General features: G+C 48.0%; 1 protein-coding gene across 3 annotated transcripts in view; it reads right to left on the minus strand.

The window, feature by feature from the left end:
- Window positions 1-18,709, minus strand: part of LOC143815729 (uncharacterized) — a 113,466-nt gene extending 94,757 nt beyond the window's left edge. Inside the window, exons 1-2 of one of the 3 annotated variants that reach the window (XM_077295300.1) lie at window positions 18,408-18,709; window positions 109-210 (exon numbers count right to left, since the gene is read on the minus strand). The gene's annotated coding sequence lies outside the window, so the exon portion shown is untranslated. Of the gene's footprint in view, window positions 1-108; window positions 211-16,337; window positions 16,793-18,407 lie in introns of those variants that run through there. The other 2 variants (XM_077295298.1, XM_077295299.1) reach the window with 2 other exon arrangements.
- Window positions 18,710-18,956: the final 247 nt, after the last annotated feature.

The following is an 18,956-nucleotide window of genomic DNA, read 5'->3' on the forward strand; positions in this document are numbered from 1 at the left end:
GAGTTCTACGGTTTTGCAACCTCAGGGGCTCTGTAAATGCGACATGGTATCTGCAATGTAGTCCAGCCAAAAATTGTGCTTCAAAAGTTAAAATGTAAACATATTCACCAGTGAGGATCCTTTTTTTCCCCCTTTCTGTTCTCCTGATATAGCAGAGGTCAAAGATGTAACATTCTATGATTTTCTTCTAATGCCACCAACTGACTGGAGCTGTGCAATAAAAAAAACAAACCAAAGTTACATGAACAGAGGCAACAAAGGAAGAACCAGTATATTTATCTACATTTACAAAGAAACACGATTTGATTAAATATTTGTGAAAGATGATAAATAAATGGTAATAAAAATTTTAAACATGTGAACATTCTAAAATGAATGAATGTTAAATATATTTTCACTGAAAATAGCTTTAAAGAAACCAAATCTGCAATAACAAGACCATATACAAATATTTTGATGAAAAATAGGAATATACTTAATCTACTGTATGTGTGTATTTAGAGACCCCTCCATCTAGCTCAGTGGAAAGACTACACCATGCATATAACTTTGAGAGTAACAACCTATTCTCCTGGTGAACAACCCCCATTTAAAATAAGTTTTCTCTGAAAAGCTGCAGTCTTACAGCGGGACAGTAACTAAAATTTTAAGCAAGTTTTTTTCCCAGTTTACCAGATATTTTAAATTGCCCGATTAGTAGGCATCAGGGTCCTGAAATGCACACCAAATCACGCAGTAGATCCCCTGCTGAGGTGCACTCAGTAGGAAGGTCTACAGAGCCGGGCGGAATTTCTTGGATGCTGCCAAAACATAGCAGCTCTGTCAAAATAGTGGTCTATTAAAATTATCCCAATCTCAGATGATCCCTCACAGCTCCATCAAATCCATTATCATCAAATCGAAAGAACATGATACCACAACAAACCTGCCAAGAAGAGGGTCGCCCACCAAAAAGGGCATTCACCAGAGGCAGCACAGAGACCAAAAGGTAACCCTGAAGGAGTTACAGAGTTCCCAGAGACTGGAGTATCTGTCCATACGGCCACAATAAGCCGTACACTCCATAGGAGGTGGACTTTATGGAAGAGTGGACAGAAAGTAGAATTAGCCTTACCGGTAAATCGGTTTCTAGGAACCTTCCACGACAGCCACTTCGAAGGTGGTCTTCCCCGCCCTAATAGGGGACAGGAACACAAAGAGGTTAAATACCCCTCTCCTTCCTGCAAAAACCAGCGTTTTCCTGGATACACTAACATGTATAGTTACCATAAAAGTGCAGGAATCATTCAATAAGAATATCAGATAGGGAGGGAAATTAGTGCTGTTGTGGAAGGTTCCTAGGAAACCGAATTACCGCTAAGACTAATTCTATTTTCTCCAGTCACCTTCCACGACAGCCACTTCGGAGTAGTACCAACAGCTAATTTCTCTAGGGAGGGATCACGGCCTGCAGAACTTGTCTGCCAAATGTTAAATCCCTATTGAAATTGAGCCTGTAATGTCTGGTGAACATGTGGATGGACGACCAGGTGGCAGCTCTGCATATCTGCTCTGACGAAGCATTTCCCCTCTCTGCCCATGATGTTGCCATCGCATGGGTAGAATGTGCCTTCAGTGAAGCAGGTGGATCCAGGTTCTGAGAAGAGTAGACCAGGCAAATAGACTGTCTGATCCAGTTTGCGATCGTGTTCTTTTACGCCTTCTTGCCTTTTTTTCGTCCTGAGAACTAGATGAATAGATTTTGGTCAACTCGCCAGGCTTCAGTTTGTTGTAGGTAAAATAGAACCACCCTGCTGACGTCGAGGGTGTGGAAGGTTCTCTTCCTTAAGGCTGGAAGGGTTTGGGCAGAATGAGGGCAGCACAATATCCTGATCCCTATAGAAGTTTGAGACCACTTTAGGTAGAAATGAGTGATCTAATCTAAGGATAATACTGTCTGCAGTGAGTGTTAGATAGGGTTCCTGTATCGACAGGGCCTGCAATTCTCCTATACGTCTAGCAGTAGTGATTGCAACTAAGACGGTTTTAATGGTTAAGTTCTTTATGGTCATAGATTCTAAAGGCTCAAATGGATCCCTAGTTAGGCTGTTAAGCACAATATTGAGATCCCAAGTAGGCACCTGACTACGAAGTTTAGGACGAATTCTGGCTGCCGACGCCATAAAACGTTTGATCCAGCGGTGGCTGGCTAAGTCAAGATCGAAAAAGGTACTAAGGGCTGATACTTGCACTTTTAGTGTGTTAGGAGTGGGGCCCATTTCTAGACCCTTTTGTAAAAAGTCCAAGACCTGTGCTATATTGGGGGTGGAAGAGATCAGGGGTTTTAGGGGAGCACCAGGATGAAAACCTTTTCCAAACCTTGGCATAAATGGCATTGGTTATCAGCTTTCTGCTTTTCTTAAGGGTTTGGATTACCTCATCAGAGAGACCTTTGGCTTTCAGAATTTCGGCCTCAGTAACCATGCTGCCAGGTTCAGTTTCTGTAGGTCTGGGTGTAGTATAAGACCTTCGTGAAGGAGATCGACTTTGAGGTAGAGGCCAGGGGCCTTCTTGAGTCATGACCAGTAGGGCACTGTACCAGCTCATCCCGTGACACAGAGGGGCAATTAGGATTGTGGGGACTCGGTCTGTCCGAATTGTTGTAGCTTCTTTGCCAGCATGGGTATGGGTGGAAAGGCATATGCGAGGTTGAAATTCCACAGTTGTGCGAACGCATCTATTCCTTGTGCCCCGTCCCTGTGGTAGAGGGAGAAAAAGGTCTTCGCTTTCGCATTTTGTCTGTTGGCAAATAGGTCTACCTCTGGAGTTCCCCATCCTGAGGTTAGGGACAAGAAAACTGCTTGACTCAGACACCACTCCCCTGGATGTATGTATGTCTTTCCTGCTGAGAAAGTCTGCCTGGGTATTGTCTGATCCTCTCAGATGCACCGCTGTGATCGATAGGTTTTTCTCGGCTCAGGAAAAGATCCTGGCTGCTATTACCTTCAGACCGGCGTACTTCGTGCCCCCCCTGGTGTCGGAGGTAGGCCACTGTGGTCATGTTGTCCGAGTAGACACGGACGTGGTGGTTTTGGATCAGCGATGATGACGCTTTTAGGGCCTCTTCTACAGCCTTTAGTTCTCTCAGGTTTGAGGAGCTGGTGCTGATGTTTGATGGCCATCGTCCCTGGAAGTAGAATTCCTCTACCACTGCACCTCAACCTCGTTGGCTGGCATCTGAGTGGAGTGTCTTCAGGGAGAAGCTGATCCCAGCTGACCCCCTTCTGAAGGTTTTGGTAGTTTAACCACCACTTCAGGGCTGATTTTAAGTGGCTGGGAAGGGGATAATGGAATCTGACGTCTCCTGGAATGTAGAAGTACGTGGGTCTGTAGGATTCGTGTATGAGCCTGGGCCCAGGAAACTGCTTGGATACATGCGGTCAGCGATCCTATAACAGACATCGATTCTCTGAGGGTTGGAGCCCGCTGATCTCTGAACCTCGTTATTCTGTGGACAAGGTCGATCTGACGATCCTTGAGTAGAAAGGATGTCCTTTTCTTTTAATCCAGAAGAACCCCTAGAAATATTCTCCTTGTGGAGGAGTGAATTTCTGACTTCTCTAGGTTCGGGATCCAACCCAGGGATCTTAATATCTCTAGGGTCTTTGTTACATCCATCTTCAGACGGGGGACAGATGGTGCAGTAATGAGAAAATCGTCCAGATATGGGATAATGCATATCCCCTGGCGACGGATGAAAATCACAGCTTCCGCCATAATTTTGGTAAAGACTCGCTGTACCGACGAGATGCCGAAGGGTAGAACGTTGAATTGGAAATGCCTGACTCGCTGTCCTTGAGAGACTGCAAATCTGAGGAATTTCCTGTGTTCTGGGTGTATTGGCACATGGTAATATGCATCTCTTAGATCCACTGTTGCCATTACCCAATTCTGACCGATGAGCGGGATTACCGATCTGATTGTTTCCATTTTGAATCGCCTGCACTGGACTGATTCGTTTAATGGCTTCAGGTTTATGATGATCCTCTTCTTCCCCGATGGTTTTGTTACCAGGAAGAGACGCAAATAATGGCCACGTCCTTTTTCCTGTCTTGGCACCCGTGAGATCACTTTTGACCGGAGTAGATTTTGTAGGTCCTTTAATAAGGAGTCTTGGAGACGTGGGGTTTGTAGGGAGATCACTCTTAAACACAGAGGGGGAGGGATCTCAAACTCTATTTTTAGTCCCCCCTCGTATGGTACAGAGGACCCACTGATTTGTGGAGATGGACTGAAACTGGGTGAGGAAGAACGAGAGTCGACTCCCGACCGGGGACTCGTCATTGCTTGTCTGGGGTCTGCTGAGGTTGAGGGACAAAGATGTTCCTGCCCTTGCCTCCCTTGGGATAGGCCCATCTCCCTGTTTTGCCTTTTCCCCTATAGCTCTGTGAGGGTTGGTCACGGGAGGGCTGTCGGCAAAAAAAACGTCTCTTAGGATTTTTATGTTCGGGAGAGATTTCTTCTTGTCCGAAGCCTTGTCCAGGATATTGTCTAGGATGGGCCCGAACACATGGTGACCCTGGAAGGGGATGCCGCATAATTTGGACTTGGAAACAGTCACCCCAAAAATTTTTTTAGCCAGAGTGCTCTCCTAGGTGAGTTGGAGAGGACGGCGGCCTTTGCGGCTACCCGGGCAGACTCAGCAGAGGCGTCGGCTAGGAACCCCGTTAATTTCTGTAGTAGGGGTAGGGAGTCTAAGATCTCCTCTCTTGAGGTGCCCTGTGTGAGATGATCTTCAAGTTTGCATAACCAGATAAACAGAGATCTGGCCACGCATGTGGAGGCTATATTGGTTTTCAGTAAATTTGTGGAGGCGTCCCAGGACTTCCTTAACAAGCTATTTTTCGATCCATTGGATCTTTCAGCTGGGAAGAGTCTTCAAAAGGGAAGGGCTGTTTTTTTAATTACCCTGGGACACTTGTGCATCTACTTTAGGGGTCTCCCATAAGGAGTCCAAGGGAAAAAGTTTTTTTTTTTTTTTTTTTTTTAATTCTGAGGGCACGCTAAGCCCTTTTTTCAGGGAGGCCCCATTCATGTAGGATCAGATTTTGTACATTTTTGTGCACTGGAAAACCCTTTTAATCTCTGGGCTTTAGACCCCCAAACATTTTGTCCTATACCGTTAGTTTAACTTCCTCCTCCTCCATCCCCATGGTGCCTCTCACTATGCTGATCAGCTCAACCATATCTTCAGAACTAAAATAGTATTTTTTGTTCTCTGATTTAGGGGTGGAAGTGGAACCCTGATTCTCCCAAACGTCCTCCGAGCCCGAAGATTGAATTTCGCCCGAATCTGAGTCAGATTCTACTGGAGGTCTTTTCCTCTTTTTAGGAGGAGGTGGCTCGGGCACCGGGATCTGGGAAAGAGTAGCCATGGAGGTCTGGACCTCCTGTTGAATGAGGGATCTGATGCTACCCAGGAGGGAGGGCTGTTCAGAGCGTAGGACCTCATCTGTAGAGGACTGGCAGAGCTTTTTCCCATATGTAGAGGGGAGCCTGGCAGCACACATTTTACAATTGCAGCTTGTCCTCTTAGGGTGAGAGACCTTTTCTCCCTATAAGGCTGAAGTCACACTGACGTATTTCTCCTGCAAGAATCGCACCGTAAAACTTATACTGGCTGACGGCTCTCCTGACCTGAGCTTGACAGCTGCCTAGTACTCCATCACGCTGTCATGCTCGGGTCAGGAGAGGTGCCGGCCAGTCCATGCAGTGCTATGCTATTATCGTACGAGAAATACAGCAGTGTGACTCCAGCCTAAGAGAGAGAGAAGGTGTACTAAGTCGTTTGTGGGAATAACTACTGGATAGCTGGGGCCAACACCTGCTACTTACAGTAGGAGGGGGTACGCTGGGCTCCGCAGATGTAGAGAAAGGGGGCTTGTCAACGTCCATGTCCGTCAGTCCACAGTCAGTGTCAGACAGGATGTCCTACCTGGTGAGTCCCCACCCAAATCTTTAAAGGATCGAGGAGTCCAGCGTCATCTGTGCTCCTCCTCCCCCCCAATCCTGGCCCAATGGGGGGGACCGCTTTGGAACTCCTCCAGAGTTGCCACCAGTCCAGGGAGAGAAAGCGCCGGCCGGCGCGCGCTCCACTGTGGAACGCATGGTGAGAGGACCAGAAGTGACATGCTCCACCGGAAGTGATGCGAACCACAGCGTGGAACGCACAGAGATGACCCGGAAGTGGAGGCGTGCCACCCCCGGCCAGACAGACTTCGGGACGGCAGCAACGGAGGAAACCGGGGAGCTGCAGGAGGCCCCCGGCGCGCACATCACCACCCCGCTTTATCCCTGGAGAGAGTGCAGGAGAGGCGGGAGGGTCCCGAGTCCCGCAGAGCGAGGAGACTGGAGCAGCCACGGGAGAAGAGACCGAAGCCCCCCCGACCAGGGTGGATTGATTTAAATCACGCCGATTTAAATCATGATTTAAATCACGATTTAAATCAAAAGATTTTTTTCTATTTAAATCGGATCGATTTTAATCATGATTTTAATCATGATTTAAATCACTGATTTAAATCAAAAGGTTTTTTTTAATATAAATCACGATTAAAATGAGAGGTGAGAGCAGTGCGCATGTGCGCCCATAGTTACACGGACGAAACTAGGGGCAACGATCTAACGCCAGGGTGAGGGGGGGACCCCAAAGTAAGTAAAAATCTTTTTTGTTTTACTATATGGCAATAGGTAGGTGTTTAAAAGCAGCATGTCTTAATTGTATAAACTATTAATAGCCTCCACATTTTGTTCATACTGCCCCTTTAATTCCACACTTCTAGCTTGGTTTCACTTTCTTTTGGTTTAGTTTCTTTTTCCATTCAGTTGACATGCCCAAACTTGTTGGATAGTCAGCATCCTACAGAAACCTCTGGAAGAGCATGGCATTGTGAATGTTACACATATACAGCCTTTATTCTACTGAGTTAAACAACTCAGCTTTATCTCATGATGGAAGAACCTTTGGATGGTAAAATATTTTCCTCAAAAAGCAGTTTATTGAAAAAAATCCGATTTAAATCAAAAAAATCCGATTTAAATCAAAAAAATCCGATTTTTTTTGATTTTTTAAAAAAAAACATTGATTTTTATCCACCCTGCCCCCGACCTCAGCTGCCCGGCTTCAGAGGTATGTGGGGTGCTCCGATCGCCGGCCATGGCAGCACCTTCAGAGATCCTCTTAATGCCCCATAGGGAACAGGAAAACACTGGTGGTTGCAGGAAAGGGGAGGGGTATTTAACCTCTGTGTTCCTGTCCCCTATTAGGGCGGAGAAGACAACCTCCAAGTGGCTGTCGTGGAAGGTGAATGGAGAAAAAAAAGCATTTACTTACACACAAAAATTGTAAGGCTTATTTTGCGCTTGCTAAAAGACATGTGTATGGAGGAAGGCGATTTGGTCAGACGAGATCAAAATTGCACTTTTTGGCCACAAAAGTAATGCAATGTCTGGTGCTGAACAAACACAGCTGATCAGCACCATCCCCACAGTGAAACATGGTGGTGGCAGCATCATGCTCTGGGGATGATTTTTGGCAGCAGGGACAGTGAAAATGATCAGTCAAAGGGAAGGTGGTTGGTGAAAAATACAAGGCTATTTTTGAGCAAAACCTGTTTCAGTCTGTCAGTGATTTGAAACTAAAAGTGGATAGGATCAGGCTCAACCACTTGTTGGGTGCTCAGAGGTAAAACGGTAAGACAATACAAAAGATCTAACCCCGGGACACTACAAATTTACCCTGGTTACCATTGTAAAAGTTAAAAAAAAAACAGTACATACTCACATTCTGATGTCTGTCACGTCCCCCACTGTCCACAGGGTTAAAACTGCTTTCGGCATGAGCGCTGCTAATATGCACGCGCTGCTGCCGAGAGCTTCCCTGCACTGACTGTGTCAGCGCCGGCCGTAAAGCAGAACACAGCGGTGACGTCACCGCTGTTACTGCCAGCGCTGACACATTCAGTGCAGGGAAGCTCACGGCAGCAGAGCGTGCATATTAGCAGCGCTCTTGCCGAAAGCAGTTTTAACCCTGTGGATGCCGGCGGGGGACGTGACAGACATCAGAATGTGAGTATGTAGTGGGTTTTTTTTTACTTTTACAATGGTAACCAGGGTAAATATCGGGTTACTAAGCGCGGCCCTGCACTTAGTAACCCGATGTTTACCCTGGTTACCCGGGTGCTGCAGGGGGACTTCGGCATCGTTGAAGACAGTTTCAACGATGCTGAAGTCGTTCCCCTGATCGTTGGTCGCTGGAGAGAGCTGTCTGTGTGACAGCTCCCCAGCGACCACACAACGACTTAAGATCACGGTCAGGTGGTATCGCTGGTCGTGATCGTTGGTAAGTCGTTTTGTGTAACGGTACCTTTAGCCTTTGTATCTTTAAAAAGTAATGGAATGCGCATAAGGTGTTGTAAGAGGCTGTTAGACCACAATGAGCCTTATTCACTGTTCATAGGGAAGGCTGCAGCTGGCATGTGGCTCCCACCCTGTGTCCTTGTTAGTGACAGCTTCAGTATGGAGGCATTCCATTACTTTTTAAAGATACAAAGGCTACTTCTACCTCAAAAAATCTGTTTTCCTAGCAATTGAAAACAAAGGATAGTCCACTATGGGTGTGAACAGTTTCATTTAATTCCATTCTGCTGACCAATCAAGACCGCTTTTGACAAACTTCCATAGGGCAATCTGAGAGCCCAGGACTTACATTTGATAAAACTACCATAAGAATGTCTTCCTGACGAAGGCTCGTGCCTGAGGCGAAACGTTGGAAACCATTCTCTTTTGCACAAGATATATTAAAAAAAAAAAACTTTGAAAGCAACAGTTGTCTTTACATTTTTGGAGTGCGCCGGGGTTATATTAATTATATAATAATAATTATTTATATAGCGCCAACATATTCCGCAGCAATTTACAGTTAGCGGGGACATGTACAGACAATAAATTCAATAAAAGTTAAGACAATTTAAACAGTGACGTTAGGAGTGAGGTCCCTGCTCGCAAGCTTACAATCTACAAGGAAATGGGGGGACACAATCGGTGAAAAGTGCTTGTTATTTCAGGTCTGGCAATTATAATACATAGGGATTTTCATACAAAGCTGCATGATCCGGTCATCAGCCCGTGTGTTTAAGTGCAATAGTCAAGTTTAAAGTGCAGTTAATCATGTGCATGGAGGGTGTGGAGACAGATGAATAGTAGAGTGCAGATTCAGAGTAATATTTGGAGGGAGGGAACAGGGCAAAGTTAGTTTACTGAGTAGTTGGTGTGGTAGGCTTGTTTCAAGAGATGGGTTTTTAAAGCTCGCTTGAATAGGTCGGGGCTAGGTATCAGTCTGATCGTCTGGGGAAGTGCATTCCAGAGAGCTGGGGCAGCACGAGAGGAGTCTTGGAGACGGAGGTGTGAGGTTTGGATTACAGGGGATGTTAGTCTTAGGGTACCGTTACACAAAACGATTTACCAACAATCACGACCAGCGATACGACCTGGCCGTGATCGTTGGTAAGTCGTTGTGTGGTCGCTGGAGAGCTGTCACACAGACAGCTCTCCAGCGACCAACGATGCCGAAGTCCCCGGGTAACCAGGGTAAACATCGGGTTACTAAGCGCAGGGCCGCGCTTAGTAACCCGATGTTTACCCTGGTTACCAGCGTAAACGTAAAATAAAAAAAACACATACTCACATTCCGGTGCCTGCGTCCGCTTCCCTGCACTCCTCCTGCATCCTGTGTAAGCGCCGGCCAAAGCAGAGCAGTGACGTCACCGCTGTGCTCTGCTTTCACTTTACGGCCGGCGCTCACAGTCAGTGCAGGGAAGCAGACGGCCAGGGACCTGACGGACACCGAAATGTAAGTATGTACTGTTTTTTTTTTTGTTTTTTTTTACATTTACGATGGTAACCAGGGTAAACATCGGGTTACTAAGCGCAGCCCTGCGCTTAGTAACCCGATGTTTACCCTGGTTACAAGCGAACGCATCGCTGGATCGGTGTCACACACACCGATGCAGCGATGACAGCGGGAGATCCAGCGACGAAATAAAGTTTCAAACGATCTGCTACGACGTACGATTCTCAGCGGGGTCCCTGATCGCCGCTGCGTGTCAGACACAGCGATATCGTATGGATATCGCTGGAACGACACGGATCGTGCCGTCGTAGCGATCAAAGTGCCAATGTGAGACGGTACCCTTAGGTCGTTTGTAGAATGGAGGGCACGTGTAAGGCGATATACAGAGATGAGAGAGCAGATATAAGGCGGTGCAGAACTGTGGAGAGATTTGTGGGTGAGAGATGAGTTTATACTGGACCCTGTAGCGAATGGGTAGCCAGTGTAATGACTGGCACAAGATGGAGGCATCGGTGAAGCGGCTGGACAGAAATATGACTCTGGCTGCAGCATTCAAGATGGATTGGAGAGGAGAAAGTTTGGTAAGAGGGAGACCGATTAGAAGAGAGTTGCAGTAGTCCAGATGAGAATGAATAAGAGCGACAGTAAGTCTTAGCAGTTTCAACGGTGAGAAAAGGTCGGATTCTGGAGATGTTTTTAAGATGCAGGTGACAAGAGCAAGTGAGTGATCGGATATAGGGAGTAAAGGAAAGTTCGGAGTCGAATATGACCCCAAGACAGAGGGCATGCTGCTTGGGAGTTATGGTTGAACCCTCCAGGGTAATTTTGATGTTGGGTAGAGTGAGGTTAGTAGAAGGGAGAAACACAAGAAGTTCCGTTTTGGAGAGATTTAGTTTCAGGTAGAGGGAGGACATGATGTTAGAGACAGCAGACAGACAATCCTTGGTATTTTGAATTAGGGTAGGGGTGATGTCGGGGGAAGAAGTGTATAATTGGGTGTCATCAGCATAGAGATGATACTGGAACCCAAATCTGCTGATTGTTTGTCCAATAGGGGCCGTGTAAAGAGAGAAGAGGAGGGGGCCTAGGACTGAGCCTTGCGGAACCCCGATAGTAAGGGGACAAGGAGAGGAAGAGGAGCCGGCAAAAGATACAGTGAAGGAGCGGTCAGAGAGGTAGGAGGAGAACCAGGAGAGGGCTGTGTCCTTGAGGCCTATGGAGCGGAGCATAGTGAGAAGGAACTGGTGATCCACAGTGTCGAATGCAGCAGATAGATCCAGGATAATCAGCACAGAGCAATGACCTTCGGATTTGGCTGTTATTAGATCATTAGAGACTTTAGTGAGGGCAGATTCAGTGGAGTGCAAAGAGCGGAAACCAGATTGTAATGGGTCAAGAAGAGAGTTATCCGAGAGATAACGGGTTAGATGGGAGTGGACCAAGCGTTCCAGGAGTTTAGAGATGAAGGAAAGAGATATATATATATATATATATATATACCGTATTTTCCGGCGTACAAGACGACTTTTTAACCCCTGAAAATCTTCTTAAAAGTCGGGGGTCGTCTTGTACGCCGGGAATCGCCTTGTACGCCGGGTGTATATGGTGGGTGGGGGGGGGGAGTGATCCTGATGACGACGAGGGGGCGTCTCACAGGAAAGTGAGTATCCCCCATTACCTTATCATAGCGCTGCAGCGTGGGGTCTCTGTGCTGGGAGCGGCGGCTGCTGTGCTGTGCTGTGGCGGCTCCTCTTCTGCAGTGTGGGGCCTCTGGTGCTGTGGGGCGGTGGCGGCGGTGGCGTATCTTCATGCAGTCGGGGCTCCTCCGGCATCTCAAAGCCTAGAAGCCCCGCCGGCAACTCCATCGGTGTAATGCGCTGGCCTCCGGGAAAATGGCCGCTGCTTAGATTCAGATCTTGTGTCCCGAGATTTCGGGACGAGATCTGAATCTGAGCATGCACAGCCCCCAGCGGCCGGGCCACCGCATCGCACCTATTGAGCTGCCTCCGGGAAAATGGCCGCTGCTCAGATTCAGATCTCGTCTCCCGAGATCTCGGGACGAGATCTGAATCTGAGCAGCGGCCATTTTCCCGGAGGCCACCTGACCGCATTGTACCGATGGAGTTGCCGGCGGGGCTTCCAGGCTGAGATGCCGGAGGAGCCCCGACTGCATGAAGATACGCCGCCGCCACTGCCCCACAGCACCAGAGGCCCCACACTGCAGAAGAGGAGCCGCCACAGCACAGCAGCCGCCGCTCCCAGCACAGAGACCCCACGCTGCAGCGCTATGATAAGGTAATGGGGGATACTCACTTTCCTGTGAGACGCCCCCTCGTCCTCATCAGGATCACTCCCCCCCCCCCCAAAAGGCACATATTCACCGGCCCTATAAGACGACATACGGTGTATAAGAAGACCCCCAACTTTTAAGAAGATTTTATTTTTTAACTGGTAAAGTTGGGGGGTCGTCTTATACGCCCAGTCGTCTTATACGCCGGAAAATACGGTATATATATATATATATATATATATATATATATATATATATATATATATATATATATATATATATATATATATACACATACATACATACATACATACATACATACATACATATATATATACACATATATATATATACACATATACACACACACACTGTGTGTATGTATATATGTTTTCACTTATATTTGAGGCCATGGCTCCATTATATGTCCATTTTGCAAGCCAACGAGAAAATGTCGCCATACGGATAACATATGGATGTCACACGGATATTTTGATGAGAAAAAAAATATTTAAAAAAAAAAATCACATCCTCGCATTGTGCACAGATGACATACGGACCACTGTTCGGGAACATTTCTGCGAATCTCGGCCATGAAAAACGGACCGATTTTTTTATATGTTATGTGTGACTCCAGCCTAAGCCTGGGAGTCACATTAGGACATAACTGTACGCCCTATTGCTGCAAATGGTTATAAACTAAGCACCAGAAAAATACATTCAATCAGAAAATTTTAACTACCTAAAATATGGGCATAAACACATAGTGGATTTTTTGTTTTGTTTCAAGTTTTTTCAAAATCAAAGCCGTCAGAAAATGACCTATTGTCTATAAAGGGTATTTTGGCATTGTTTCTTTTTTTTTTTTCTTGATATCATGATCTTTATTACAAAATAAAAAAAAGGAAACTTGCAGTTTCCACACTAACCTATGGGGCTTTTTTTTTTCCTAGACTCTCAGGATATGTGCAGACAATCAAGAATTGTCAGCACTTTGGACACAGCGCATGTCCGCTGCGTCCAAAGTGCTGACGCCTATTGAACGCAGGTGAATCCGCATGTGTTCACCGCGTCCAATACATTCTATGGGTGAAATTTCTCTTGCGGAGACTGAGCGTCTCCACAAGAGAAATTGACATGCTGGTGTCTGGAGAGACAGCGCTGCATGTCCGTCTCTGTGGGTGGCTGTGGACACATAGTGGACATGGGATTTCTTGAAATCGCATCCACTATGCTGTAACATCTGGACACTGTGGGTTGGACGCTGCACAAGTATGCAGCGTCCAATCAGCAGTGTTTATTGATAGTGCACCTGAAATCCGCTGCCTCGAGGTAATTCTCGACTCTGCCCTGTCCTTCAAACCTCACGTCCAAGCTCTTGCCACCTCCAACTCAAAAATATTGCCAGAATCTGTTCCTTCCTCACCCCACAATCTACCAAAACTCTTGTGCATGCTCTCATCATCTCCCGCCTCGATTACTGCAACACCCTCCTCTGTGGCCTCCCCGCTAACTCTCTTGCACCACTCCAGTCTGTCCTCAACTCTGCTGCCCAGATAATCCACCTCTCTCCTCGCTACTCCCCTGCTTCTCCCCTTTGCAAATCCCTCCACTGGCTCCCAATTCCCCTACGAATCCAGTTCGAACTACTAACACTGACCTTCAAAGCCATCCATCCTGTCCCCTCCCTATATCTCTAAACTACCGTATATACTCGAGTATAAGCCGACCCGAGTATAAGCCGACCCCCCTAATTTTGCCACAAAAAACTGGGAAAACTTATTGACTCGAGTATAAGCCTAGGGTGGAAAATGCAGCAGCTACCGGTGAATTTCAAAATTAAAAATAGATGCTCCATACTGTTCATTATGGCCCCATAGATGCTCCACATAAAGCTGTGCCATATATAATGCTCTGCACCGTTCAGTATAGCCCCATAGATGCTCCATATAAAGCTGCCCCATATATAATGCTCTGCACCGTTCATTATGGCCCCATAGATGCTCCACATAAAGCTGCCCCATATAGAATGCTCTGCACCGTTCATTATGGCCCCATAGACGCTCCACATAAAGCTGCCCCATATATAATGCTCTGCACAGTTCATTATGGCCCCATAGATGCCCCATAGAAAGCTGTGCCATATACAATGCTCTGCACCTTTGATTATGGCCCCATAGATGCTCCATAGAAAGCTGTGCCATATAAAATGCTCTGCACCTTTGATTATGGCCCCATAGAAAGCTGTGCCATATACAATGCCCTGCACCTTTGATTATGGCCCCATAGAAAGCTGTGCCATATACAATGCTCTGCACCTTTGATTATGGCCCCATAGATGCTCCATAGAAAGCTGTGCCATATACAATGCTCTGCACCTTTGATTATGGCCCCATAGATGCTCCATAGAAAGCTGTGCCATATAAAATGCTCTGCACCTTTGATTATGGCCCCATAGATAGCTGTGCCATATACAATGCTCTGCACCTTTGATTATGGCCCCATAGATAGCAGTGCCATATACAATGCTCTGCACCTTTGATTATGGCCCCATAGATGCTCCATAGAAAGCTGTGCCATATACAATGCTCTGCACCTTTGATTATGGCCCCATAGATGCTCCATAGAAAGCTGTGCCATATATAATGCTCTGCACCTTTGATTATGGCCCCATAGATAGCTGTGCCATATATAATGCCCTGCACCTTTGATTATGGCCCCAGAGATAGCTGTGCCATATACAATGCTCTGCACCTTTGATTATGGCCCCATAGATAGCTGTGCCATATACAATGCTCTGCACCTTTGATTATGGCCCCAGAGATAGCTGTGCCATATACAATGCTCTGCACCTTTGATTATGGCCCCATTGATAGCTGTGCCATATATAATGCTCTGCACCTTTGATTATGGCCCCATAGATAGCTGTGCCATATACAATGCTCTGCACCTTTGATTATGGCCCCATAGATAGCTGTGCCATATACAATGCTCTGCACCTTTGATTATGGCCCCATAGATGCTCCACATAAAGCTGTGCCTTATATATAGTGCTCTGCACCGTTGCCCCATAGATGCTCCACATAAAGCTGTGCCATATATATAATGCTCTGCACCGTTGCCCCATAGATACTCCACATAAATCTGTGCAATATACAATGCTGCTGCTGCTGCTGCTGCTGCAATAAACACATACTCACCTCTCTTGCTTGCAGCTCCTCAGCGTCCCGTCCCGGCGTCTCTCCGCACTGACTGTTCACGCAGAGGGCGGCGCGCACACTATATGCGTCATCGCGCCCTCTGACCTGAACAGTCAGAGCAAGAGGACGCGAAGACAGAGCGGCGCTCGGCATGTGGAACGCGGACAGGTAACTATGAGATACTTACCTGCTCCCGGCGTCCCTGGCTCCTTCTCCCGGACAGCTGGTCTCCGGGTGCCGCAGCCTCTTCCTCTGTCAGCGGTCACCGTTACCGCTGATTAGAGGAATGAATTTGCGGCTCCACCTCTATGGGAGTGGAGTCCATATTCATTTCTCTAATGAGCGGTCCCACGTGACCGCTGAACAGGGGACGAGCTGCGGCACCGAAGACCGTGGGACGGGCAGGGGGAGCGCCAGGAGTCCCGGAAGCAGGTAAGTATGCCTCAGCGCCCTCTCCCCCCTCACCCGCCGACCCTGACGCCGACCGTGACTCGAGTATAAGCCGAGAGGGGCACTTTCAGCCCAAAAATTTGGGCTGAAAATCTCGGCTTATACTCGAGTATATATGGTAATCTCCCAATATCTTCCCTCACGTAATCTTCGATCTTCCCAAGACCTCCTACTCTCCTCCACGCTTATTCGTTCCTCACACAACCGCCTTCAAGATTTCTCCCGAATATCCCCCATCCTCTGGAATTCCATGCCTCAACACATCCGATTATCCACCACCCTCGGATCCTTCAGACAGAACCTGAAAACCCATCAATAACCGAGCCGCCGCCTCACTCCTACCTTCTGTCTCTTCCCCATTATCCCATAGAATGTAAGTCTGCAAGGACAGGATCCTCTCCCCTCTGTACCAGTCTGTCACTGTAAACCTGCTTATATGGAATTACTGGTGCTATATAAATAATTATTATTATTAATTATTATTATTATTATTAATGTGTGCACCTACCCTCATACTTCCTGTCTTTTAGGAAGCGTTTTCAGCAAAAAAAAAAAAAAACATTGGAGAATATAGGTCTCAATTCAAAGTGTCTTTTCCAGAAGAGTTGCAACATTTTTGAGAAACTGGAGGTTGGACAAAAAAAAACGTTGTAATGTTGTGTGTGTTTTCACCCCAATCCTGGCCAGAACCACCATCCACCAAAGTGGGCAAAACATGCGTGGCGATACCACCCTACAAACTCTTCAAAAGTTACCCCACTTTAGTCCAGGTTGGAGTTGTCCACTCTAAAATGACAAGTCTACTTGGACTGCCCGCAGTGCACGCACTCCACACTGTTAGGATCCTCTGCTGTGCAATCAATGCAAATGTATTGCGTGAAAGTATAAAAAAAAAAAAAAGTCTGACTGTGGCTACGTGACCGCCATTCCTGGTGCTGACACCGGAGAATCTTCACAGCGAAAGTGTAACTGCAGACTTGACGATTTACACCAGACAACCCCTTACTCCACCACACCCCTTCAGTAACACTGGCGTGTACAACACCAGTCTTAAAGGAAACCTGTCACCCCCCCAGGCGTTTTTATCTGAAAGAGCCACCTTGTGCAGCAGTAATGCTGCATTCTGACAAGGTGGCTCTTTTAGTTCTGGGTGCTGTAACTGCAGAAATAATCCGTTTTTTAATTTGTCAGAAATACCTGGTCTTCAGTCAAGGAGGCAGGCCTTTCCCCCCTGCTGCAGACGCCACACAGCCGTCACGCAAATCTTCTTGGCGCCGCCTCCTCAGCGCTATTTTCAGATGAGCCGGCGCCTGCGCTCTTTTCCCCTGCCTGGTGCAGGCGCAGTGAGCACTGGCCGTCTTTCCTCATATGCAGCCCAGCTGACTGCGCCTGTGCGGCCGCCCTGCCTGTGAATCCCAGCCCCGCAGTGTCTTCTGATTTATTCACATTGCGGGGCTGGGATTCACAAGCAGTCAGCTAGACTGCATATGAGGACAGAGGACGGCCAGCGCTCACTGCGCCTGCCCAAAGCAGGAGAAAAGAGCGCAGGCGCCAGCAGATTTCAAAATAGCGCAGAGGAGGCGGCGCCCGGCGCCAAGAAGATTTGAGTGACGGCTGTGTGGCGTCTGCAGCAGGGGGGAAAGGCCTGCCTCCAGGACTGAAGAAAGGTATTTAGGATAAATTACAAAACTGATTATTTCGGCAGTTACAGCACCAATAACTAAAAGAGCCACCTTGTCAGAATGCAGCATTACTGCTGCACAAGGTGGCTCTTTTAGTTTGAAACGCGGGGGGGGGGGGGGGGGGGGGGGGTTGGGGTGACAGGTTCCCTTTAATGGCTCACTACATGGACGCCCCTTTCTGAATCACATGTAAAATAATAGCACCTATACTCCTCTCCTACGCCATTCCATAGTCTTTATATAGCGCTAACATTCTCCACAGAGCTTTACAGCTTGCACACATTATGATAATGTTGGCGCCTGCTCTCCCCGGGGTTCGCATGACATACATCACGCCAGCCCTGCCGCCAACCGCTCCGCTCTCACTTCCTTCAGAGGAAACGGACACCTGGAAGAAGCAAGGGCTGCAGCCTCACTCCGGATTTCCTCTGTGTCCATCTCATCCAAAAGCAGCGAGTGAAGAGGACGAGTATTGGCTGCAGGGCTCGCGTGACATAACGGTGTCGTGCAGGCGCCAACAGCACAGAATGGCGCAGCAGAAGGGGAATATAGGCGCTATTATTTCACATAGGGAACCATGGTATTGAGAAAGGGTTGGCAGAGTAGTGAACCCCTTGGAGGACTGACACATGAGGGGTCTCGGGTCCGGACACAAGAGGCACACGGTTCCTGCTATGTCGCACACAAGTCTCGTCACTCCCCTGCCTGCCATGGCTGCGCCCATGCTACATTTCGGGGCCACGTTGCCCTGTGAAGTTGCACAGGCAGTAACCACACGCGGCAGGAGCACGCACGCTGCCGGCCACTCACGGAAAGTCCCCGCACACTCGGCGCCACCCGCGCAAGGAGCTACGAGCAGAGTCCATAACTTCTGACACATAACGGTCCCGTCTCACCTCAGTGTCGTTCATCGAGGACTGACCCTTCCCCCACCTCCTGCGGGCGTGGTGCGACGTAACCGTCCAGGACCGGGGTCACAGCTCGTAGGGCGTAATGTCTGCTCAGCAGCCCGGGAGTCGCGTGTGCTGCAGAAACCGCGCCCCCAATGGGACGCGCGGCACGGACGTGCTGTACAGAAGACGCAGCCACCCACCCGGCCGTGTGCCGCTCGTATCTTGTCCTGCTGTGACCGGCCAGTCCCAGTTGCGTATCTAGACCCCTCCCTAGCATGGCCCCTTCCTGTCCAGGGCTCATCCATAACAAGAGGTTGCCAATAGGCAGCTAAAAGGCTACTTTCACACTAGCGTTAAGGCTACGTTCACATTAGCGGCGGGCGCCGCAGCGGCGCCGCATGCGTCATGCGCCCCTATATTTAACATGGGGGCGCATGGACATGCGTCGCACTTGCGTTTTGCGCCGCATGCGTCGCTGCGGCGCCCGCATCCGGCCGCAGAGGACGCAGCAAGTTGCATTTTTGCTGCGTCCAACTTTCGGCCAAAAAGGAC

This window comes from Ranitomeya variabilis, chromosome 3 (genome assembly GCF_051348905.1).
Source record: "Ranitomeya variabilis isolate aRanVar5 chromosome 3, aRanVar5.hap1, whole genome shotgun sequence".
Lineage (NCBI taxonomy): Eukaryota > Metazoa > Chordata > Amphibia > Anura > Dendrobatidae > Ranitomeya > Ranitomeya variabilis.